This window comes from Heterocephalus glaber, unplaced genomic scaffold (assembly GCF_053883595.1).
Source record: "Heterocephalus glaber isolate CG9 unplaced genomic scaffold, H.glaber_assembly_v1.0 deba00001446, whole genome shotgun sequence".
Lineage (NCBI taxonomy): Eukaryota > Metazoa > Chordata > Mammalia > Rodentia > Bathyergidae > Heterocephalus > Heterocephalus glaber.
This window is the reverse complement of record NW_028258298.1, coordinates 4632168-4657845: the sequence shown is the minus strand read 5'-3', so window position 1 is coordinate 4657845 and position 25678 is coordinate 4632168. Positions and strand designations below refer to the sequence as shown.

The following is a 25678-nucleotide window of genomic DNA, read 5'->3' as shown; positions in this document are numbered from 1 at the left end:
AATTGATCAAAATCTCTACTTTACTTTCTCTAAAGTCAGAGAGCACTGTAGCACTTGTTACAAAGTTGGTTTTTATGGACTGCTTTTCTTTCTTGATTGTTTATCACAATGGTGAACAAGACCCAGTGTTCAAGCCAGCTGCCAATCACAAGTGAGATCTTTAGGTCCCTTTGGTGAGATTCAAGTTGATGGGCAGGTCCAGTTCCAGGGCTTCAGTCAGGTGACAATTCAGATTCCCGAGAGGGGCCAACACTTCCAATTGACATTGGCAGGTTCAGAACTCTGTGGAAGACAGCAGCTCTGAATGACAGTGAAAAAAAAGAAGAAGAAATCAGAAACAAATAAATAAAACACAGGAAGACAAAGGAGATTTCAACATCAAAGGAAAGAAATGCTTTGGAAGATAAAGAGAAGTTTCTGACAATTTAGTCCTCTTCAGCGGCTCCCATTGGCGCTCCCTTTTGACACTCTTGTCTGTGTTCTGGGGAAATGGAGGGAAACATTCTCACTGATTTTGTCAAGTGAAAGATGCTTAATATGATAATCAGTCCCTTCTGAGGATGCTGTATGGAGAAGCTGAGCCCCAGCAGCAATGATTATACAGTCCCTAATTGTCTCTGGTGTCAGCTCAGACCAAAAAAGATGAAGGCCAGAGGGGGGAACCCCCAAAAAGGAACTTTTAATCAGGTGCCATGGGACATTCTGGACTTTTCAAACCAGGTGGAGCAAAGCTGGTGATGAGAAACTGCAAGTCCTAGATTTCACCTTGACGTTGAAATTGAGTTTTGATCTTTGCTTTTGTTTTTAATTTTCATAGCTTGATTCTCCTAGCAGGAGTTGAGCATTTGCTGAAAAGACTGTGCTGAATTCTAATCTGCTTATTTCCTCCTATGCCCAAAGATATGTTCACATTAAAGGGCATGAGGAGCAACCTTTGGAGAGAAGTGACCTAGCCCCAGAAGCATGTCTAGGGTGACAATGCCAGCTACTGCTGTCTTTGTTAGGACAGTAAAATTAATCCTGTACCTTCAAATGTATTTCGGGGTGATGCTTTTAAGAGCAGACATTGCTAAGGAGCCCTAATATGTCTTTTCCCCATTCATTCACCATCCCTTTGGCCCTCTATCTGGGAGGCAAAATAATTTTGCAAGGATGTTAGCCCTGGAGCCAAACAACCTGCTTAGCTCAGCTGATTGCCTGAACTTGGGAAAGAGAGACAATGCCTACCTACTTGGTGGGGTAGTTAGAAGGAATATGCACTTGTGGAAACTGGTAAGTAGGCACACACATAGATGGTGACATGAGGGAGGGAAGGAGGCAAAGAGGGAGGGAAGCAAGGGGAGACAGAGAGAGAGAGAGAGAGAGAGAGAGAGAGAGAGAGAGACAGACACAGACACAGACACTGAGTCAGTGCTAGGCACATATAGACATTTGGTGTAAGGTCATAGTGTTCAACCTCCCAGGAACTGGAGAGTCAACACTAAGACAGCATGCACTGACCTAGGTACTAGGGTTGAAAGATGAAAAATCAATACCCCATAAGGAATAGTTTGGGAATCTAAGATTACATTTAATCTCTTGCACATTAGAATTAAAGACTACACCCTTTTACAGCACTAAGAATTAAATCTAGAACCTTTGCACTGAGCTATAGCCCCAGGCTTTTTCTATTTTTCATTTTGAGATAGGGTATCCTTAAGTTGCTAGGATGGGAGGCCATGGACCACGCCTGGAGACTGTCACCAACATGAGAAGAGGCAGGTGTTGTGACATGTTGATGACATTTCCCTAACATCAATGTTTCCTTGTGCCTCTGGGATGGTTCATAGCTCTGGTGAATAAGGAAATGAACACATGGGCTCGTAGTAAGCATTGCTTGTGAGTGCTGCTGTTGTAGGGTACCACAGTGCCCTGTGGGTGAGAAACCAAGGTTGTGGATGAGCCCTGATTCAGTCATTCCCAGAAGGCCTGAAGAAGATGCTGTAGGCTGTGGAAATGGGGCTCTGTCACAATAATGACTCCATATTGCAACCTCTTTTTAAAAATTTCAAGTCTTCATTGAGGGCTGATTAATATATAAGTACCAGGCATCTGCAGCAGAACTTAATGAGAGAATATATTTCATGGTGGGAAAGGGGATAGTCATTTTACTTGCTGCATAAATCAGTGCTTTGGAAAATGGTGTTGCACATATGGAGCTCTGAAATTTTGTTAAAACACCGATCCTGACGCAAGCACCGGGGGCTGAGTCTGTACTTCCTGGGTCCCTGAGTGCTACTAGCATTGCTGGCCCATGGGCTGCACTTTGAGTAACATGGCTGTGAGCACAGTGCTCCAGTAGCTAGCCCTGCCCCTGCACTAAAAGAGCACCCTACCTCTGTCAGCAGGCACATCTAACTTCCTTCTCAGAAGACTGTTTATTCCTTGCTGGTCCCACTTCAGCTGGGAGTCCCCCTCATTCATCTGGTGACATCTCCCCACCTCCTGGGAACTCATCTCCCAGAAAGACAGACTAACAATGCTGCCTTGGAGGTGCCCATCCAGATCTCAGCAGGTGAGAGATTGCATGACTTCCTTGGATTTAGCAGGCAAGAATTCTGTCCCTGCTGGTTGCCGTTCTTCCCATGTTTGGACAAAGATTATTAAAGGCCCCTGCATCTTCAGCTAAGTGTTGGTGATTGGCTGGCAGGCTTGCAAACGCCAGGTTTTCCAGAGGTCGGTAAACACTGGGGAAATATTTTTCATACTGAGCAGGACTACGTAAATTGTCCAGCATCTGGAAAAATTGATGTATGGATACCTGGGCTGCAGAGGAACAGCAAGAGGAGGCTGTTACCAGGAAAATAAACAGAGCCTTCTGACTTGAAGCCAAGGGAGGGGTAACAACAGGACCATGGGGTGCTATGGGCCCCCCTTTCTAGCTATAGGGAGCAACATTATCCTGTTAGAGTTGAGAGTAGACGGTGCAGCCCACTCACTCAAAAACTAGAGTGCAAGGTTTTGAGAAAATGAAAAATGTGGACTCTGAAAAGGGGAGAAGACCTCAGTAGATTCTGTAGTACAATGATGCATTGCTCAATGATGAGACATGTTCCAAGCAATGGATCATTAGATTATTTCACCATTTTGCACATGTCCTGGAGTGTACTGACACAGACCTAGGTGGTACAGCCTATCACACACCGAGGCTATATTATTATCTTTTGAGACTACTGTCCATATACAGCCCACTTGTTGCAAAAGCAACACAATGTGGTACATGAATAATACCGAGGCTCTAAGTCCCAGCCACAAGCAATAGTAGCTAGCAGCTATCATCTATCATGTTACTCTATGTCTTATTTTATTGGTAAAAAATTGTGGCATAAAGAGATGGAGTGAGTTGCCCGAGAACTTACACCTGGTGAGCAGTCTGTGATAGTAGAGGGAACTTAAAAATGTCCTTTGAATGCAGCTGTCTGGAGCATGTGGAGCACAGGGAATCTGCCACCAGCAAGTCTCTGCCCCTGAGGTTCAGCTTAACTCTGGGCACGGCTGGTCTCCCCTGCATGGGCATCCTGCAGAGACTTATGCTGCCCTGGCTTTGGACACCTCCTCCTGCCCCTGACCTTTCCCCACTCTCCAGGAGCTGGTTCTTGCACTCAGTTCTTTCTCCTTGCGAATACTCCTTCCTCATCAGACTCTGGTGTCCTGTGTTCTTTGCCTCTTGTATGTGTTCTCTGTAATGAGGACAGTGACAATTGGCAAGGCTGGCAATCTGGTCTATGTTGCTATACCACTGAGAGGGCCAGTGCCCACAGGCCCACCATACCTGTCCTTTGCTGGCAAGGAACACTTTCTGAGTGTGATGCAGGCAACACACTTACAAGCAAAACCCTAATCCTGAGTTAATGACACATGGCTCCTATGCCTATCTTGGGTCAACAATCAGAAAGAAATTGAACATGTAACCCACAATCCATGCTAGCCAAACTTAACACCACCTATCAGTCCTTCGATGAGTGGTCAGCTCCTTCTCTTGACATTTCTCAACTCTTTAGAACTTTGGTTCAATATTTCATCTCTTCCTATTTCTATAACAATTTCTTCCTGATGATTTCTTCACCTCTGCCTAGAATTATACTGCTCTCCCTGGGTTAGGCAGCAAAATATGGCCTTCCACAGAGATATTTCACTTCCTAATCCCTGAAATCTTTGACTATTATTTTATAGGCCAAAAGAGTGAATATCACCTTATATGACAAAGGTTGATTACATTAATTTTTTTTGAAAAGAGGAACTTGTCCTGGAATATCAAAGTGGGTCCTAAATTCAATCACAAGTGACCTTCTAGAGGGGAGCAGAGGGAGCTTGGGGACTGGCACACAGAAGGTGAAGACACAGACAGACATTGGAGTGTTGCAGCCCTGAGCCACAGACCACCATGGTGACCAGGCAGTGGAAGAGGCAAGGATCGGATTTTCTCCGGGAGCCTATGGATGTAGCCTGGCCCTGTAATACTTTGATTTAGGACTTCTGGCTTCTAGAATCCTAAATAATCCATTTCATTTTTAAAAACCACTAAGTTAATGGAAACTTATTACATCAGTCCCAGGAAATTAATGTATCCTCATTGTATAAATCATCATTCCTAAATATTATCTCCCTTCAGCAGTGGTGGTATTTCTTTCTGACCCTTGGTAACCAAATGTAATAGTGTGTAACTCATTTCCACCTCCTCATTGTCCCGCAGTCTGGTTAGCATTGCTCTGATACATCACTAGCTACCTCCTCAGCATCTCCTGCACAAACCAGACTTGGTTTATCCGATACTGACTCTGGCATGCTCCATCCTTTCTATGCAACTGCTCCTTCCTTTCAGACTTCTCTTCCTCTGACAATCTTCTCCTGGCTGTTGTCTGAGCTCTCTCCTGACCGTGTCCCCTTAGTCCATACCTGGTGTTCCCAGGAGCTTAGCCAGGAGGCCTACTGCTATCTGGGAAGACCCCGCTAGAGTCTATCCCCCTACAATCGCTACCCCCACCTCTCACAGCTTATGCTGACTCTTCCTTTGTGTTTGTTAGAATCAAAAGTCACAATCATGCACTGCTGTTAACCCAAGACACATACTAAGTTTATCAGAAGAGACCAGTGGCACAGCAGTGCTCCTCTGCAAGACCTTTATAATCAAGGCCCTGTCATCAGGGCTGTTCTGGCTTTCCAATCACCTTTGTCGTGCTCGGTGGAGACACAGCCAGAGTAGTTACAAGAAGTAGAGTCCCCACCCCTGGAGGGTTATGCCCACCTCACTCAGCCTTTCTATTCTGTTACTCCATCAAGTGAGTCTTCCTCAAACTTTTTAAATAACTCCTGCAAAGAGTGGGAGCCTCTCATGAGGAAGAACCCAGTCTCTCTGACACTGGCTTGTGGGAGCTAGCAATGCAGTCATTATTCACTCCTCCATTTGCTGCCAGAGGAAAGAGAGTCAGCAGAATGACCTGGAGAAGACTCAGTCAGGGATCAGCCTGGGAATGACCACTGCTGCCCTCACCACTGAGCCAAGAAGGCAGGAGATACTGCTGCTTGCAATGGGTAAAGTGGAGCACTTGTGTGTGTGGTCTCTTTCCACCACTCCTTAAAGCTGGGAGTCAGAATTGGCCCCTGATTACACTCACACAGGCTCAGGCAGGATACAGGTATGTGCTGCAGTTAGCCACCTGTCTTTGACTGCCGCAGCTCCAAGGGACATGTGGATGATGCCCAGAAATGTATCTCTGACTGAGGCCACTCCCCAGTACTTTGGCTTCACATCATTACTGCCTTATCATGGCAGACTTTTTAGAGCTTGGCTCCAAGCTACATTCCTGATTTTTCTCCCTGGGCTTTGAATTTTCCCCTAAATTGTTTGTTAGGAATCTCATGCCCTCATGACTGCACCTGTCACTCCATCCTCAGCCTATGGTTGAAAAATCATCTCAGAGACTTTTTAAATCTAGAGTCTTTCCCCTGGGTTTCAGTCCTAAAGGGTCTTTGGCTGTGTTGCCATGGGCATATCTGTCTCCTTCACCTCACTTTCTCTTCTGTAAAGCAGAAATCTTCATAGTGCCTTCTGATAGAGATGTTGGGAAAATTAAATATGGAATTCTTTTAAGGGCTTCCAATAGTATCTGGCACTTAACAAGCACTCAATATATATTGTCTATGTTAATATAGTTAAAGGCTTTAACATCTTCTGTACATAAAATTACCCTCTTATTGACAATTGATTGGGCTTTATACCTTATTTTGTTTTGTTCAAATCTATTCTTTCCAGAGCTGCCAGAGTGATGGATGGTTTAATACAAAAACATAATCATATTCCCCTTTTTAAATCTCCTTGTGGCTCCCCATTGCCTGCAGGATAAGACAGAATCTCCTCTCTCTCTCTAACTCTTCCTCTCCCTCTCCTTCTTTCCTTTCTTCCCCTTCCTTCCTTCCTTCCTTCCTTCCTTCCTTCCTTCCTTCCTCCCTTCCTTTCCTTCTTCCCTTTGTTCCTTCCTTTCTTTTTTGTGTTGGAGATGAAACCCAGGGTGTTATATATGCTAGACAAGTGCTCTACCCCTGACCCACACCCACAGCCCAGGAGTTTTTTTAAACAATGTAAATAAGCTCCTGTGAGATGTAACTATTCACTCTCCAGTTTCATCCTGTCATTTTCTGATTCATATTTTATGTTCTATCTACACTAACACATAATCACATAATCACGATGAGGGGCATGATGGGGGGTGGAAGTGCCTGTGCTCATGTGCTTTGCTTCTGCAGTCCTGCCTCTGACATCTGCAGTCCACGACTTTCATCACATGGCTAACTCTGGTCAATTTAAGAGTTAGGTAAGGTATCCCCTCTTCTACTCCTCCCTTGCCACCTTTATAGACTTGGCTAAGTGCCCTGATTCACAGTCCCCTGAGAACATGACACCAAGAAAATCAACCAACTTTATTATGTCTTTAGATCCTGTACATCTTTTTCCTCTTTTGTCCACAGTGTGTGGCCCAGAACATCATAAATGTGCACAAAATGCTTGTCCTGCTTAATTGTCTTCTCTGTTTAGGGTCAAGACCTTTCTGAGTGGATTAGTGGAAGCCACAGCTCTGCAAACTTGGTGACCTGGGGAAGCTGGAGAGCAGGGTTGCCATGTTTAGCCATGCAGGCTGAACACTGCTCAGTTCCAGGGATTTCCATTCCAGTAGAATACAGGTTAGATTATCTCTGGAACTTGGCAGTGAACATAAAGATTAAGAAGCATTTGCTCTCAATATAACACATAACATTTGCAGTCAGTTAAGGTAACAGAAGCTAGGTGGTGAAGTGCTGGAATTAGAGGACAGGAGACTTAAACACTGGAATGAGATAGGGTCTGGAGGAGTGAGGTAGCTGTGGTGGTGTCCTGAGAGGCACAGCTGCAAAAGGCGAACACAGTTCTGAAGAAGCCCTCACTAAGTAGTAGTGGTGGGGGATGGAGGGCAGCAGTCAGGGTGCCTGCCATTTAGGGGAATGTGTCTGTCCTGGGCCATGGAGATGGGACAAGGCTCCCAGTCCAAGGAGGACCATGAATTTGAGCAATACAGGGGGACTATGTCTCTCAGTTGCAAGGTGGGGTAGGGAGGGTTATGCTCAAGTCCTGCCAAGAAAGGTGATGAACCAGAACTGAGGAGAAGCAATGGAAATAAGAGCTCTGTTACCTTTACATAGTGTGCCCAAGTGCATGGGAAGTGAGCCTTACTACAGTGGGCAAGTGGGGCTGTGGAGGGAGTGGCAAAATGAAACCATTGGAATACAAGGGTCAGCAGATAGCAGGCCTGCATGCTGGCTCCTGGCTTGCAAAGGGACCCAATCCAGACCTCAGTGGACAGTGCTGCCCACCCCCCACCACCCCCGCTGCTCCATGATCTCTCATTCTTACACACCCTCACCCTCCTTTTAAAGCAGCTTTCTAGGGAGAGCAAGATGCACTTTCCACATGGAAGAGCACATGGATCCGAAAGTGTCCAGATTTCGGAAGTACCCAAATGAGCTGTTCCAGAAGTGGGGCAAGACAGGGGCAGCCCCTGGCAAGCTCTGCATGCACTTGTGACTCAGAGGGTCCTCAGCACCCAGAAATCCATGGTGCAAGAGCCAGAAGTCAGGGAGAGAGCCCCTCCTGCCCCTTGGCTCGCTGCTTCTCTCCCTCTGGAGCATTCATCAGGCAGCAGCACCCCAGAAGGGCTCCAGTCTCTCCTTCCCCTCAAGCAGGGCTGCTCTGGGATTCTGCCTCCACTGGCACGGTCCCTGGATTTCTTACAAAGATCCACACTCCATGTGGCAGCAGCTTGTTCAAGGGGCTCGTTACTTTCGTTACTGACGTGTTCCTTCCCTCCTTGGCTGGGGCTGAGGTGCAGCTAAGCCACTGTGGTTTGGTCCCTCCTTTGGGCCCTTTCTATGCTGGATCTTCACCCTTTCCTGGTTGGCTGTTCCAGGTGACTGAGGTGTAAGAAGAGCCCTCTTGCCTCCTTGCATGGGCATGGAAGCAATTTATCACTGCATTTTAAAAAATCCTCATTAAGGCAAATTAAGGCAGCAAAGCTGGCAACAAGAGTTTTTGAAGGAAAAAATAGTGTTCATGAAATATTTATTAAAACAGCCATTGTAATAAATATTTGAAAGCCAGTTATTAATGTTAAATCATACCAGTGTTGAGCATGCCTTACAGAGTGTCGGTTCTGCTAATCGAGTGTCAGAGTCAGAGGCTAGGAGCCAGGCAGGTCACCTGCAACAGCGTGTCAGCGAGCTATGATAACTTCCCCAAAGGACCCGAAGCACCACTGGAACCAGAACCAGAACCAGTACCAAGAGGGCCTGCAGCCAGGAGCCCCAGGACCTAGAGGCCTCTCTCAGCTTCCTGCCCAGCTGTGGACGGTAGGAGAATTGTGAGATCCCTTAAGACAGGTAACTGTCTTTTAGCATTTAAGATTTCTTTGTTTATGAGATTAGTAGATCATAGAATGATATACATCTATGAAACGCCAGAATTATTGGCTGGAGTAAGATGCTACATCCAGTTCAGTGTGATTTTCCACTGTACTAGGCTTAGTTTTGTTTCCGTTTGTCTTGTTTCCCCTTCTTGATAAATGTAAAGTGTCCGTTTATGATGCCAGCACATCTCAGCACCTGAAAATCCCACATTTCACAGAAGATGCAGTACAGAACCTGCCTTCCCAGCTACCCTCTGACTGCTCCCCCTGCAGCCCAAGCGCCTCACATTCTGCTCTCAATTCTGTGGTCACTTGACTTTTGTCATGTGTTTCCTCATTTCTCCTTACCTCCTGGTTTGCACCTTTTAGTCTTTTCTTTTAATACAAAAAAAAAAAAAAACTTGGAAAATGAAAACACAAATGAACCATGAACCCATTACTGGGTACAAACATAGCCATTTTACCATTTGTTACCTAACCTATCTCCTGCTTCTATCCCAACCACTGTACAATACTTTCTTCCAGTGTGGGAACATTGGCTTTGTTTCAGTTTCTTTAGCTTTTTTGCACTCTGTCCAGGGGTGGGGCTGTTGCCTACACTGCTCCCTCTATCCTGATTGCTTTTCCCTTGATCTCAGTAGTTAGATTCCTTCCCCATGTTCTCAGGACTGGTGCCACCCCTAGTTTATGATGGATTTTCATGGCATCATATACCACTTACAAGGCTCATCACAGCTGCCATGTGACATTTGTTTGTGGGACTATTAAACCAATGCCTGTTTATTGCAACAACCTAGAGATCCATGAAAGGAAGGGTAATGTGTTTGACACCTCTTGCAGAGCCTTAATAAATATTGTTGCACAAATAAATGAATGAATAAGTGGATTCCAACAAATGTTTCCCTAGAGATTTTGTGTAAGTTCCTTCACTATGACATTGTATAAGTACATACTTATACATAACTTCACATTTATAAATCAGTATCCATCACATCATTTATTTAACACACAAAACCAAACAATATATAAGACATATTTCTGTGTCATTACTCTAGCTAAAGCAGGGCTTCATTCAGGGCTAGGTAATTTATTAAGCATCATACTGCTAGAAAAGGATAAATCCCAAGCTCACTGGCTTCTGGTTTTATGCTCTGTCCACAATGTCTTGCAGCATCCTCTGAGGTTGAACTACTTGTGAATGCCCCACAGCACAAGTGATAGTGAATATCTGAATACACTAGTCACCCCTCTTCTATGGGGGTACAGTCTTAGATCTCTCATGGATGCCTGAAACTGTAGGTATTACTGAACCCCATTATTCTACATTTTTCTCCTTTGCATATACCCCCACAATACTTTAATTCATAAATTAGACACTATAAGAGATTAACAACAAAAGTAACCAAATGTAGCAGTTACAACTATACACTTAATGAAACTGCTAACATCACTATCCATATACATTGTGGCCATTATGAAGTTAAAGTAAGTGTCACATAAACACAAGCACCGTGACACACTGACAGCCATGCCAACAGCCAAGACAGCTACTAAATGACTAACATGGCACAAATGGTGTGGACGCACTGGAAAAAGGGATGATTCACATCTAGAGCAAGGTGGAGTGGGACAGTGAGAGATTTCATCATGGTGTTTGATTTAATACTTTTAAGTTATTTCTTTCTGGAATTTTCCATTTCATATTTTAGCCTGTAATTGACCAAAGCAAAACTGGTGATGAAGGGGAAGTGCTTTCTGCAGGATGAGTATTTTTCATGTGTTGTTTCCTCTGTCACACTGTTTCTCGTTTCCTGTGAGCACCACCACCAAAGACACCTTACATCTAGACTTATGGTCGGTTCTTTGCAAGTGAGAAAACACAGGCACAAGGCCATGACAGAAATTGGGTCTGCGAAGTGGATCATCATTGTGCTTCATACTGTTCACAGCAGAGTTCTGAGAAAACCTCGAAGGAGGAACTTGCCTAAATGGATCTGGGTTTCTCAGTGCCTAACAGTTCCACTGCCTACAAAGATACTATCAGACTGTTAAGGCAGACATAACAATAAAGCTGTTACAATCTGATGAGGGGACAAAGTCAATGATTATTTTTCAATACCATATGAGCTGAATGATTTGCCAAAGGGGCTAGATAATTATCCCATGAGCTTTCTTGAAAGAATAAAATAAATATTCCTCCTGTAAACTTCACTCTCACACAAAGCAAAGCAAGAAAATAAATCTTAATGTCAGGATTATAACAGATACAGTAAAAATCAATATTGATTATTTGGAGAAAAAGGCAGTAAAAATGTTAAGTTCTAAAGCTAAAATTATACTAAAAAGCTGGAGTTTAAACACAGAGCGTGGCATGGGAATGCACATAAAGCATTTTCTGAGCACCAGTGTGGATATTTTATTTTCTGTGTCAACTCTCTCTGTTTTATGGGAAGGTAAGGCTGCATGTTTGGAGGCCTCAGAAGAGAAGGCAGCGATAGTCCCCATGGTTTCTATTAATTGGGATCTCTCAGGGCCTATAAATCTCTTACCTTTGTTTTTGGCCCTGTCATATTTCTTCTTGGCTGTGGAAACAAGGATAGAGATATATGCATTCTTCACATTGATATAAATGAAAAGAAGAAACAAAGAACAGAAACTGCCAGGAAAAACAGTAAACTCAGCTATTCCATAAAATGAAGTACAATACCAGGCAGGTCCCACACTCTGCTCTCTTCTTCTGAGAAGTGGAGGGATCGCCATAGCTGAAAGAACTGCTTCCCCATGGAGGTTCCCAGCCCGTGGAGAGAGGAGATGGAAGGCTGAACAGAGTCAAATGCAAGGTCAGTCAACTGATTTTGAAACAGAACATGGCCTGAAACAGACTAAGCATGTCAGTGCAGTTGAGGTGAGGAGAGGCAGAAAGGAGAAAGGTTGCAAAGAGCACGCTCGTGGGAAGAATGAAAACTGAATGTGGGAGAGGAAGATAGTTATAGCAGGAAAGACACAGGAGAAAGACATGCTGCTACCTAGGAGTCCAGCTCTGCTTCACACTAGTTTTGTCTTTTAAATGATTTATTTGAAAAATAGTAACGCTACATATTTATGAGCTCCAATGTGATTTTTTGATATATGAATTCATTTTGGAGTGATTAAATCAATCTAAATAACATACCCAGCACTTTACCTTCTTATATTTTTCTGGTAAAAATATTTAACATGTACTCTGCCAGCAATTTTGAAGTAAGCTGTACATTATTATAAGCTCTGGCCACCAAGCTGTGTAGTAAATCACTAGAACTCATTTCTCATTTCTAGCAGAACTTTAATCTTTGACCAACATCTCTGCTTTCCCCATCCCAAGCCTCAGACAATTGCCATCCTGTTCTCTGCCTCTGTGAATCTGTTTTAGGATCCACACATAAGTGAGATCACAGCTCATTTTTTTTTGCTTGCCTGGCTGACATCATTCAGTGTGTTAGACCAGGTTCATCAACGTTGCTGTGAATGGCAGGGTCTTCTTCGAGCCTGTGTAGTATTCCATAGTGCATATTTTTCCCTATTGCTCAGTTTCTCTGGGGCCTACGGTCCAGTTTCCTGAAACAAGGAAGAGATGATGAGATAATGTCTACTCACCATTGCCCCAGAGCCTATGCTTTCAAACATCAGCATGCCCTCCTTTGAGATTATACCTCAGAGATGTTTCCTGTTATCAAGCCCACCTTTATGGTGCTTATACATTCAATTTTAATCAAGATACTGTAGGCACATATTAATAAAATAAACAGTCTAGAGCAGCTGACAGTGCAACTGGGCAGTCCCTGGCCACCTTCCTGTCTTTTATTTCCTATCCTTTTTTAGCCTTTCAGGACAGTGATTCTGTCTCAACTGTCCATCCAACCACCTGGGGACTTTTACAAAGCCCTCATGCTCTAAGCCCACCCAGAAGGAATTAAATCAGAGACTGCAGAATGAGATAGAGACACCAGTACTTTCTAAAGCCCTCCAAGTGATTGTGTTATGCAGCAGAGCTTGAAACCATGTTCTAGTCCAGGGCTTCACAAAGAGACCCGAGGGGCATGCTATGTATTCACTCATCTATTGGAGCCAATCTTCATTTGTGTTTTATGTGAATAGTAAAATTTAGGTTATTGATGTTTCCCCCATCACACACAATATATAACCCCTTTCAGTGTTTGAAATTTGTACTATTATTTTTAGACCATCCTATTAGGCAACATTTTAAAAAACATATACTTAAATATATTTATAACCTTACTTTTAAAGCATCAACTCTTATGGTATGTATAATCTATTCTCTACTTAAGAGGAAGATATTGATGCCCTAACTCTTTATTCTTTCTTCCCTTTTTACATTATGCCCTTTTCCCCTTACACTGTAAGATTGATAAATCATTTATAGTATATTCTGATCTACAGCCATAAACAAGGCTTCTGTTCTTTCCCCACAGGTTTTCTTGAAAGTTGAAAACTAATAAATACTATTTACATTATTGCGGTTATGGGAAACAGTATTCAATCTCTAGCCCATAGAGTGGAGGCTGGGATTAAGTTCCCTCTGGAGGATGATTGCTGGATTCAAAGTCCAGTAGATTCTCTCTTCTCACCTGCTCGGTTGGTTAGAATCATCTTCCTTTTATACTGTTCCCTTTTAGAATATGAGTTTCTTACACAGTTTTTCTTTCATGAGAAATAAATAGCTTTCTTTTGCTGTACGATTGCCTTTATTATGCCTTCAAGTATTTTTCAAACTTTCAGCTAAACCATCTAGTCCTGTGAGTCCCCCGTTTTTCCTGCTCCCCTCCAGGAGCTCTTCCTCCTCCTCAGATCTACATGAGTTAATTACTTTTTAGGTCCCCGCACAGTGGTGGCCATGGAATGTCCTCTGTTGCTCTGCCAGGAGGAATTTTCCTAGTCTGGCATTATCTGTATGATGGAATCCACTCCCAAACAATTTTCCAAGAAAGGGTGCTCATCAAGTAATGTACAGTGTTTTAGTCTTTACATGGTAAATGTGACTTTATTAGACTCTTAGACTTGATTAATTGTCCAGGCGAGCATAGGACTCTGAATTAAAATTATATTCCTTCCAAACCTTGAGAGAATCATTTTGTTGTTTTCCTCTCAGGTTGCTAATTGGAAATCAGGTGGGGCACATGCTTGATGCTTCTTCTTTGCAGGTTGCTTGTTTCTGCCTTCTGGAAGGCATCCTCTCTGTCTGGATGCATGGCTTTTCTATGGATTTTCTGGGTACCCTAAGAAGTCATTTAGCCTAAAATGTCATGCCTCGAAGCATGAAAGCAGAAATTCTCTTTTTTCATAGATAATTCTCTCTCTCCCTCTCTCTCTCTCTCTCTCCCTCTCCCTCTCCCTCTCCCTCTCCCTCTTTCTCTCCCTGCCTCCCTCATTAGTTGAATGTTAGAGCTCTTGAATTGTTCCTCTTTATCTCTTTGTCTTCCTCAGAATTTCTTACTTTTTGGCTTTGTTTCATATTCTGGAAGCTTTTCTAAAACTTTTGTTTTCTAGTCATAGCATTTGTAAGTTGTCAGCTGTACTTTTAATGTTTATGAGCTCATTCTTATTCTCCTGTTACTCCCTTACTCATAATGGTCAAAATATCATCTTAAATTTAAGATGATGATGATGATAACAGTTCTCTTCTGCTTTATAAGTTATACATTTCTCTAAATCATGTCTTTTTCCAAAGTCCTTTTTTTGGTACTGGGGGTCGAACTCGGGACCTTCCACTTGCAAGGCAGGCAGCAGCACCACTGAGCTAAATCCCTGGCCCAAAGTCCTTTCTTCTTTCTTTCTTTTCAAATTTTAGCCTTTCTCTTTCCCTTCTGTAATTCTCCACATGTACCAAGTGATCGTGGCTTAATACTATAAAAGAACAATGGGGAGCTTTGTCATGGAACTCTGGATGGACAGGACAGAGGCAGAATGAAGAGTACCAACATGCTTACATGAAAACCTTTTACTGTCCCCATTTTCACCATAGTTTCAAGTTGGACTTCCATTTCCTCTTCCTCTGTGCCTGCTCGCTCAGCCCAGTGGCTTGTAGCATATGAAACTAATGTCTCCCTCTAGCTCCTTGCAAGTGGTGGCTACATGTTCATTAGTCAGCCCTAATTTCTGACTCTAAGAGATGCATTAAACTTGCTGTTTGTTGAGGACCTTCATATCCAAGATCCTCTTTACTTAACTGTTATGTGTATGGTATTTGATGTTTTTTAAAGTTCTATAATTTTCTCTTTTTCCTTAAAAGGAACCAGAGGTGAATGTGTATGTACCTCTCCAACATGTCAGGTTATTGCTAGAGAAAAGATTTTCTGCTCTAATTGTCCTTAAGTTTTCTGAACTTCTGTTCTGGATAGTGAGCTATCAGCAAAAAGAAATATTTTCTGGGCTCAGTTGTCAGAGACCAAGCAACATTACTCTGGGCCCAATGAAACCTAGTTGAGAACTGGAGGTCCCAGAGGACTGTGATAGGCACAGGCTGACCTACAACCACAGTAAATTCAACCCAGAGAATTCAAGAAGCCCACGGGACCTCTCAGGTTGTCTGGCAACAGCTTCTCCATTAGAGAAGCTCAGAGAAACAAACTGACTGGCCTGAGTCACCCAACCAATGAGCCCAAATATTCTCACTCCTCCTATTGATCTTTCCACTTTACCAGCTTTAATTTTAATTAAAGAGCCATTGATAAAAATCTAATTCCCATCTTTTAACTGGTGGTTTAAGGGCAGAATTTGAATAGCCACTGCTCAAGAAACACAGACATGATCCTATCAGAGAACAAAAATTCCTAATAGCAATTTTAAAATATGAGGGAAACATTTTCACTATGTTTCTGTGGAGACCCCATGGTGGATTCGAGATATAGATATGCTAACTTTTCTTCTTACTATCAACATAGGATTTTGGTGGCCTGCCCCTATAGATTCAGGTCCTCAAGGAGCCTACGAAGGCAAAGCATTGTGGGTCAGAAACCCTGACTGCTTTAGGGATAGCACAGAGCTAAAAGATGGCCCAAGAAGGGCACCTCCATAAGCCAGGGACTCCTACCATCATGCCAGGCAGGAGACTTAGGGTCCTAGGCTTCCCAAGGGGATTCTCTAAAGGACAGTGAATGTGTGTTATTTACAAAGCAAATCATCTGAGTTAAGAGGAGACTACATTTCTTTTCCTAGTTAAAAAAAAAATAAAAAGGATGATGAAGCCCAGCCCAGGCCTGGTTCACATAAAAGCTGATGTAAAACAGATTTACAGCGGAGCACCACTGAGCTTTTATGTGAGGCTGAGCTCAGAGGGGGCACATCCATCTCGGAGGAAGCCGAAGTGAGCGAGATTTAAAAGGCGGCCTTTCTTTGTTCCATAATAGGTCGGACACTTCAGAGTAAAAAGAATCAAAAGGTGTTAAGGATGGTATTTATAACGGCAACACAGCACACCTATTTTGGTAATAGGCTTTAAGTACTTAAGACATGGAATCATCTTATATTTCATGTGCTTGACTGTGTCTCTTCCTTTGTATATTTGTCACACGGGAGTGATGTCAACAGAGCCTGCAAATAAATGGTTGTTAAACCAGAGAGTTGATGTCCAAGGCCTTAGTTAGCTTCATGTTCTAAAGGTCTTAAATTCCCAAGGTGGCTAAGGAGGCATGCAAATGCATTGTGTCGCAGGAGAGAGGAGCTACCTGAATAATGCAGAAGCCTTGGGTAATAATTACAAGGTTTATTTAGCCTTCCAGAGGCTTTGTCTACATTTTATGAAATATTCCAAAATTGGTTACACCCAGGAGGTTTCCCCTTCACTCTATATTTTTTTTAAAAAATTCAAACTGAGGTGGAAATATTTGGAGTAGTTTTTGCTGGGTGGTCTTTGCTTTGCATTCTATTCCCCCCCCCCCCCCAGGGTCTGTAAAGGGCTGGTCATAGCTATCACCAACTACAAACTTTGAAGACCTCAGATTTCTTTTAAGTGACTGGGAGAGGAGAAAAGAAGAGGCAACTGAAGGAAGCAGAGGGAACTAATAAGATTTTACTAATGTGATGAAGAAAGAGGCTAGGCGGCTCACATTGTGAAAGAACGGAATTTCCCATTCATGCACACTTAGAGGAACGGTGCAGAAACTAAAGGCAGGTTGTGCTGGGTGAGGTGAAAATAGGTTTCAGAGTCAGACGAGGGCACCTGAGATTAGAGAACATCGAAATGAGAACAATGTCTGTCCGTGTCGAGTGCAAAACAATTAGGTGAGACAGAAGAGAAGCTAGGAGAAGATACATGAAGAGGGAAAGTTGATGAGTCTCCCCACTTCTGGTGTGAAAAGTTCATCAACTGAAAAGCCAAGCATGCATGAATAACTAGGTAATAATGTATTTTACTGTCAGGATCACTCTTTTAACTCATTCTTCCCCCACCTACCCCTTGCTCATATCTTAGGTTTATAATATGAATGTACATTTGCTGGTATCTCTTTGGATCACAAAGTTTTGTTATAAACTACCTGGCAGGGTCAGTGGCAAGTGTTCACTACTTGAAGGAGTGTTAAGAAGCTAAAAGTTTATGAAACCAGACTCTCTTGGGCCTATGCTGTTCTACTGACCAATACAAATACCAATACCAATACCAATACCAATACAGACCGATTTAAGAGCACAGAGATAATCTTGAAGGCCTTGACAGTCTCATAACATTCAGAGAAGTAACAGAAATTCATTTTTTCCTTTTGCTGTAAGAGTTTTCATAGCTGTCAGTGTACCAAGCTTCCAATTTTTAACAAAAAACCACAAGTGTATATTAATAAATATATGTATATTTCACATTTTGCAAATGTTTTCTACCATCTTCCTTCCTTGTCAGTCATGGGTCCAATAATAGTAGCAGTGAGGATGAGAACAACATATGCGTTTATACACACTCACAGTCTCTTTTTCGAGAGGATTTCTGGGTAGACAAGAGAGCTATTAACCTACCAATTTATGTGTATTTCTCTCCAGGGTGAACTGAGACCAGATGTTCATAGCACCAAATGAAGTACACATTTGGCAATTACCTGAGATTTTTTTCAGTGGGGACAGCCCTGGATCTAAGGCATGTGAGCTGCCTGGATCTGGTTTTGCCCAGTTGTGGTCCTGGGTCTCTCACCTGAATGCTCTCAAGGTTCACCTTCCTTCCTTTCTTCGTGGGAGACTCATCTCAGTTCTGTCCTATGCTCCACAGTTGATCTCCAGCAAAGGTCCGGGCTCCTCCTGGTCTCCCGAAGGCTCCATGCACAATATCTGCAGTGTAAATGACAGGGGGAATTTCATTAGAGTGAGCGAATTTAATTATCCATTTTTAGAATCGAGCGAGATGCAAGGCTAACAGCTCAACACTCTCCAGCAGCTCCCAGGGAGCATCTTTTCTGAAGAGGAGCATGCTTGATGTGTTCAGAGCCTATGTTTTCATGCTTCCTGTGCAGTCGCACAGAGGATCTGCTCCTTTCCCCCACGGCCAAACTCACTTCAAACCCTGCTGGGTACTGAGCCTGAATCCCAGGCAGAGAATCCCAATCATTAGATCTCACAAAAGCTTTCTATTTTGATCATGCTTCCATTTATCTTGTTTTTGTCACCTACACTTTTATTCCCTGTTCTACAGATGACCAGGTCAGTGTTTTGCCACCTTCAATAACTGAGCTCTCTTTCTTTTTGAGTTATTTTTTACAGTTGGATTTTCTAGTTTTAGGGGGAAAATAGACTCAATTCAGAATGTTTTGCCCCTATTTGAACTTACTCTGTGCCTACACACCTCCCACGGAAGCAGCAGGGGCAGGTGCAGCTCTTGACATTCAGAACGACCTTGTATGGGTAGAGAGCTGTTCTTGGCACCACTCTGATGGTGTTGCCCTTGAAAGCCTCTCCTCTCAACTTTGGAGATGACATTTGTTGGCTTGCATGGCCTGAATAATATATAATATGTGGGGACCAGACATTTCAATGCACAAGACTTGTTCAAATGTTCTTGGTTTACCCATTTCTCCCTGACATCCTGTTTGATTTATCCATCATGCAACCTCTGTGATGTTTTAGGAACTAGAAAATAGAGAGAACCTTGAAATTCAACAGAAGCTCATTAAAAATATCTTCATCTCTTTTCTCATGGTTGGGATGACAGTCATCTTTATAGGGGAAAGCCCTGGACCCTCTCCTGAGCCCCAGATTGGTTTATTTGAATTTCTAATTAACATATTCACTTGGGCACTTAACAGAATTCTGAAGTTCACATTTCCCGGCACTTAGATTTTCTCTACCAATATGCTCCTTTTTCAGTCTTTATTTTTCATCTCACTATTGACTTTGTTGCTCAGACACCTACATTTAATTGCTTATGTGAGGATGAAGGGTATTTTTCTTTTTTTCTTTTGCCTTATCACATTGCCATGAGCATACAATCTAATGGTGAGTCCTACCAACTTTACCTCCTAAATATACCTCAGGTCCACTTTCTCTTCCTTTCTGCTATAGTACTTCCCTGGTTTCAGCTACTGTGCTTAAGCTTGATGGTGACAACTTGATCAGGTTGGAAGTGGCCCAAGGGATTCATGGAGCTCTTGGTGCATCTGAGTGGTCATGGAGCAGTGATCTATGGCACCATTTCTGGCTCTGCTTCCCAGCCTCTGTGGACTGAGCATCTTTGCTTGACCCTGCCCTTCTACCATGATGTTTCTGCCTTGGAGCCGGCCCACTGTGGACTGAAGCCTGTGTTGCTGTGAGCCAAGTTCTATCTCCCTTCCTTTGAGTTGTGGGTGACAGGTATTGCGTCCCAGTAACAGGAAAGCTGCTTAGTGGAGCTACTATAACTGTGACTTCTGCAAGAATTTCCCATTCTTTTTTTCTTGCCCTATCTATAGCTAATTTTAAAATATTTAATAAAAAACTTTTTTCATAGCTTAATAAACTATGAAAGGTCATACAGCAAAAAATGCACCTCACAATATTGTACTCTATTATCTCAAATAAAATAGAAACTCTTAAACCAAACTAAGTGAAACTGCCATTTTTATCATTTTGATCTTCAAATATGATAGCTAGAGTTCGATTCACTAGTTTCTTATAATTCTTATTAGATAATTTGCAATGTGCTTACATAATAAATATTTTAAAAGTATGGTTTGTGTGCCCATCCTTTGCACAAAAAAGAACATCCTTAAGATTCTGGTTTATACCAACTGTTTTTTCCATTTCCTAACATATATTACAACTATCTTGTTAACAGCAAGTAAAGTTTGTCTTTATCTTTAAATAGCTATTGAGCAGTGCCATTATTTGGATATACTATTAATAATTTATTTCCTATTGATGGACATTCAAGCTGCTTCAAATATTTTGCCATTACACCGTGCTGCAGTGAGAAATCTATGTGCATTGCTTCATAAGCACTAAAGTTCATTGAGTTATTCTATCACTCTTCCAATGTTTTAAAAATATGACTCAGAGTATGATACTCTCATGCTTAAGCTCTTCCAATGACTTACTGTTATATTAAAAATAAAAACTCCGGTGTCCCGTGCCAGGCCTCTCTGGCTCCAAATGACCCAGCTTCTTTCAAACTCCACTGTTGTCCTGTGCCTCGATCCCTATGTCACCACACCCCAGGGCTTTTTGTGCTCCTTAAACCTGCCAAGTTTATTCTGCATTGCTTAGACTGTTCTCTACTGGATTTCCGTATCACTGACGTCCTATCATTTAGGTTTGGTTTAGGTGCAGTGGTATGCTGGTAAGTGTTTAGCAGCCAGCTCTCTGTGTAAAGGAAGCCATAATTGGTAACATGTTCCAATCTGTAAATACAATGCCAATGTACTATTTAAAGTCACCGATGTGATGTCATGCAGTTCACAAGCTTGAGCAAGTTTTAACAAATCTATTCTCTGAAGATGGTAGTGGGCTCCAGTGTAGCACTGTCATGTAAGTGTTACTTTTTCTGAATAACCAACCTAAAGAAAGCTCCAATCATCATACAGACTTTTTTATTTTCATCTGAAACATATCACTAGCAATGTAATATTTACTTGTTCATTTGTTTATTGAATGATTGAATTATACCTACTCTCTCTCCCATTGGTCGGACACACATTCTTACACAAGGACCTGAGTTCCACAACAACATCTACCTTGCCTAAGTTTTTTCAGGCTTCTGTTTCTAGTTGTTAGCTTGGTATCTGGCACAAAATAAGTATTTTTTAAATGTTTGTAGACCAAATATACAAATACATGTTTTTCAGTTAGTGATTAATTCACCAGCCTAAATCTAATCCCAAACCTTTAACCTGCAACTATCACAGACTGGGCCTGAAGACCCGACACATTTTTAAAAATGTGTTCCGGAATGGCTACTAAAAGAGTGCCCATAGAAGTATGAAAACTTGTAGCAGAAATCCTGGGAATGGAGATTCCTACTATGGAAGAGCCCAGAAAACCTAGGTGTCTACTGACAAAAGCAAAAGAAAGAGATTTGCTATATGCCCCAGCAATAGGGACAGAAAAACTGTTTTCCAATGTGATGCTTGTAAACTGCCAATTTATAATCAATGCTGCAAGAAACTTTGTCCTAAGTGTTTTGAAAATTAATGTTGACTTTTTAAAATGCTACAAATACTTACATAATGTGTTTTCAAATAAAAATTTAGCAGAAATAATTTTTACTTTTATAAAAAATTAAATTAAATTTATGGGTCCTGAGGACCCATGAGTAGGTACCTATGTAACTAAAATGAGTTGGTAGTAGATGCAGTTAAACATTGTTCTTTATAATGTTCACCTAAATGTATTCCAAAATTCTGATCCCACCATTACAAATCCAGTTCACATTTAAATTTACTTAGAATGTGGACACTTCTGAAATTGCTGGCCTCTCTGTATTCTGATTTTATGTGGCTTGTGTAGCTTTCCTCTCTGCTCCAAAGTGCAGCCTCTATCCAAGTCTGTCAGCTCTCCTGAGCCACCACCTCTCACTAAAGGCCATATGACTTCCATTTCTGCATGTTTGCATGTGCACATACCTACTTCTTCTGAGCATTTTCTCCTTTCCCTCTTTCTATTATCAATTCTTCACAGTCAATTCAAATTCTCACTCTTTTTTGAAAACTACTCCTTTCTATTCAACCCCTACAGATTTTCCCTTTCTTCAAACTTTATTGTATGTATAGTTAAGAAAATTTCAATAATTGACCTAAAAAGAGGGACTACATTATATATAGACTGTATACTCTGATGACATTAAGAAATTAATATTAATTTCCTTAGGGATGATTCTTTGGGCTATGTAGGAGAATGTCTTTATTCTTGCATAATACATGCTGAAGTAGTAAAGAATGAAGTGTCATGACGTCTACAATTTACTTGCAAATTATTTTTGATATGAGGGAGAGAGAGAGAAGAAAATGGAGCAAAATGTTAATAATTGGTACATGTAGATAAGAATATGTAGGTGTTCATCATTACATTTTTCAGCATCATTTCTATAAGTTTGAAAATTTCAAAGTAAAAGGTAAAGAGCTAATTTGGTGTATTAGAAATACCTGTTGGGCTTTAAAATGTACAGTTGTCTGGTCCCCACCACAAAGATCTACAGACTGATTAGGTGCATCTTGCCAGTTATGTTCACTAGTAGTTAGGTTATTAAAACTCCATAGATGTTCTGCTGTGTACCATCTTTGCTTGAGTGTCCTTGGAGGCCAGTGTGACATCATGTGCTTCCTAGGGACCTGCTCTCCGGAGAGAAAGGACAAAGGGAGCAGGATGGGAGATGGAGAAGAGCTGAGCAAGGCTGTGGCCTCAGCCGGAGGCATTTCAGGCTGATCTCATGGAGAAGCTGTGGAGCAGCCCCACTGCAGGGTCAGTCCTATTTCCCAGCAAGGGCCTGGCCTTCTTCACCCTGAGGTAGGTCAGTCACTGCCAGGTCTGTCTGGGAGGGCACCTGTTGTGGTTGAGACAGCCCAGATGGAAGTCTGGCCAAGGGGGATTCTCCAGAGACACAGCTATAAGCTTTGAAATGATACCTCAGAGGGGACATAGGAATTCTGTGCAGCCAAGGGGACCTGAGCAGGGCATCAGTGGCTTCAACACGCCCAGTGCTGAAAATAGCACTCACTCAAAATGGCCTGGGTTGGGATTGAGTGCTGCCTATTTCCTGTGCTCTGTCTCTCTGACTTGAGGGCAGGGACACACCTCACATCGGAAAATCCACTACAGATGTTAACACAGAGTTGGGCACATTATGAACAACCAATAAAGTTTCCCTGGCTCTGTGGCTTGGTCTATTATATGTTCTCACAGCAGCATCTATCCAAGCCATAAAAGAAATCCTCTTAGGGAGACAGGAGTCCTTGACTCTGGTATTGTGAGGAGGAGGGTATAAGATAAGTTGCAGAGGATGTGGGGACCTGGTTCTTCCCTTGCTTGTGCAATCCACGACGTAGTTGTTAGCATCTATTTTTCATGAGATGCTCTGTATCAAAAATGTATTTAAAGGAATATATATTATTTTAAATGGGTCTAACCCTTGAAGTAAACCTCAAGACAGAGATCCAAGTGGTTTACCAGGGCACACCCATAGGAGAGTAGGAGCTTAGACAGGGAAGCTAAGCAGTCCAAGCAAGGTACAACAGCAGGGAGTCACCATCATAGGTGCTCAGAGTTTAGTCCCTCAGGCAGGTGCTGGGTCTGGTGTGAGATGCATGCTCGGCATTATGACACCTGAGAGGCCAGGGAGTTAAGATCATACCAAACGTCACTTGAGGGTTACACTTGTGGGACTAGGGAAGACTTTAATCCTCAAAATCTGTCAGCACTGCATGGGAACAGAGAAGACTCGTCATCAAAGAAAGCCCAAAGGCTACATGATGTAGACACAAGGCAAAAGTAAAGCTACCATGTACATCACCTCTCCTGCCCTCTTTCATCTGGACAATGCACCCCTCCAAGGAAGAAGCAATAGCACCTCTCAAAGACTGGAAAAGTATAGCAGGGGATGTCCAACAGCTTCTACAAAATAGATATTTAGCAGGTGGCAAAAGAGAATTTGACCTCTGATTTGCCCTGTCCCCAAAGTCTGTGCTTTTACTTCTACCTGAAGGGGCTCTGTGACACACAGCTGCAGCAGGGGATCCAGCAGAGATTTTGCTGATGGCATGACCACAGTGGATGATGCTGAATTAATGGTTAGTCTAGGCCAGAGCTCCGCAGTGAATAAAAACCTATCAGGGGTCAGGAATTTGGAAGTGGGCTTAGAGACGGTGTATATTCTGCTAAGTAACAAAAGTCAGCCTGTCTGGAGAATCATTCGTGCAGGAGCCAGCTGACACTGAGTGATTTTCCTGGAACAGCCTAAGCCTCTAAGAAAAGCCAACGCTCTGCCGGTCACAGCTCCTGCCTGCATGGGGTTCCGGTGACTGCCTGCCCGCACTGCACATCTCCACAAAGCCCAGTCCCTCATTCACATTGCTGTTCTGCATCTTCCCAGCTGTCTGTCAGGGCCCTGACAGCTCTCTTCTGCAGGACTGTCAGCTCAGTTGTGCTGATGGAAGACGTGTGCCATTCACCAGCTCCAGAAGGGAACTGATGGAGAGAAGTTGAGGTTAGCTGAGCTCCAAGTCAATCCAGTAGGTTAGTGGGCTTGTGGTAAGCACTCACTGACAGGGAGATTTCTGTGTTCAGGGAGCTCACGAGGTTCTGAGGTCTCTGAGTTGATTTGTGCTGCTTGCAACAGATCTGCATACTTGGTCACCAGAGTGACCAGTCCTGGTCCCATTCATAGAAAAGGCTCTTCCACTTACTGCACAGTCTGTTCCTTGGGCCAACTATGAGCCCAGTGTTCCATGGGGACCAGAGCTGGGAAGCACAGGCCTGTGATTAGGAAGCATAGAAGTGATTGATGTCTCCACTGCCATCAGACAGTAGCAAAGAAAACCGTGTGGAAGGCTGGAAATTTAGAGCTCATAAGAGAACCCTGTAGGTTAATCCTAGAAATATTAACCAGGATGGATGGAAAGTAAGAAGTTGGATTTGATGTTCTCTAAATTTCCTTCCTGACTCTACAGACAGAAAATTCTATATGTCACAACATAGTATATTTTAGGTTCCTTTCTGTAAGATAAATTTGAGAAAGTCCCTCATATATGTATGTTCATCAGTTGTATATGTATTATCATACTAGTGTGTAATTTATATCATAAAACTCATATATACATATTTTCAAAAAATGACATTAAAACATAAATAAAGATTTGAATATTTTCTTCTAGATCCCTGATGCATACACTATCAACTCCCTTGAGACATATGCTTTCTAGTTTGGACAACATCAGTGTAACAACATTCTTCATTTTCTTATTTCACCCAACGCTCTTTTATAACATCAAAGTGATTTAGAACACCCAAACCTTCTAGGAGGGAAGTTTGCAGAGCCATTCGGAATACAAGATTCAAACAGACCCAGGTTTAAATCCTGGATCCATTAATTTTAGCCACATGACCTCTCATTGGTTATGTAACTTATTGAGCCTCAGGTTTTTTCATGTATGAAACAGACCTAATTATCACCACAGTTCCCATCTTACAAGACTGTTGAGACTGTGCAGAACAAGCATGTAAAATGTTTATTATTATACTTGGCACATGATAAGGATACAACAAATGGC

General features: G+C 42.4%; 1 long non-coding RNA gene across 1 annotated transcript; it reads right to left on the bottom strand.

The window, feature by feature from the left end:
• Window positions 1–24: 24 nt before the first annotated feature.
• On the bottom strand, window positions 25–11797 carry LOC147827416 (uncharacterized). Its single transcript, XR_015452404.1, has 3 exons — window positions 11680–11797; window positions 11522–11554; window positions 25–300 (listed from the first exon to the last, which is right to left on the bottom strand). It is a non-coding gene; the product is annotated as an uncharacterized LOC147827416 (long non-coding RNA).
• Between the last annotated feature and the right edge of the window lie 13881 nt (window positions 11798–25678).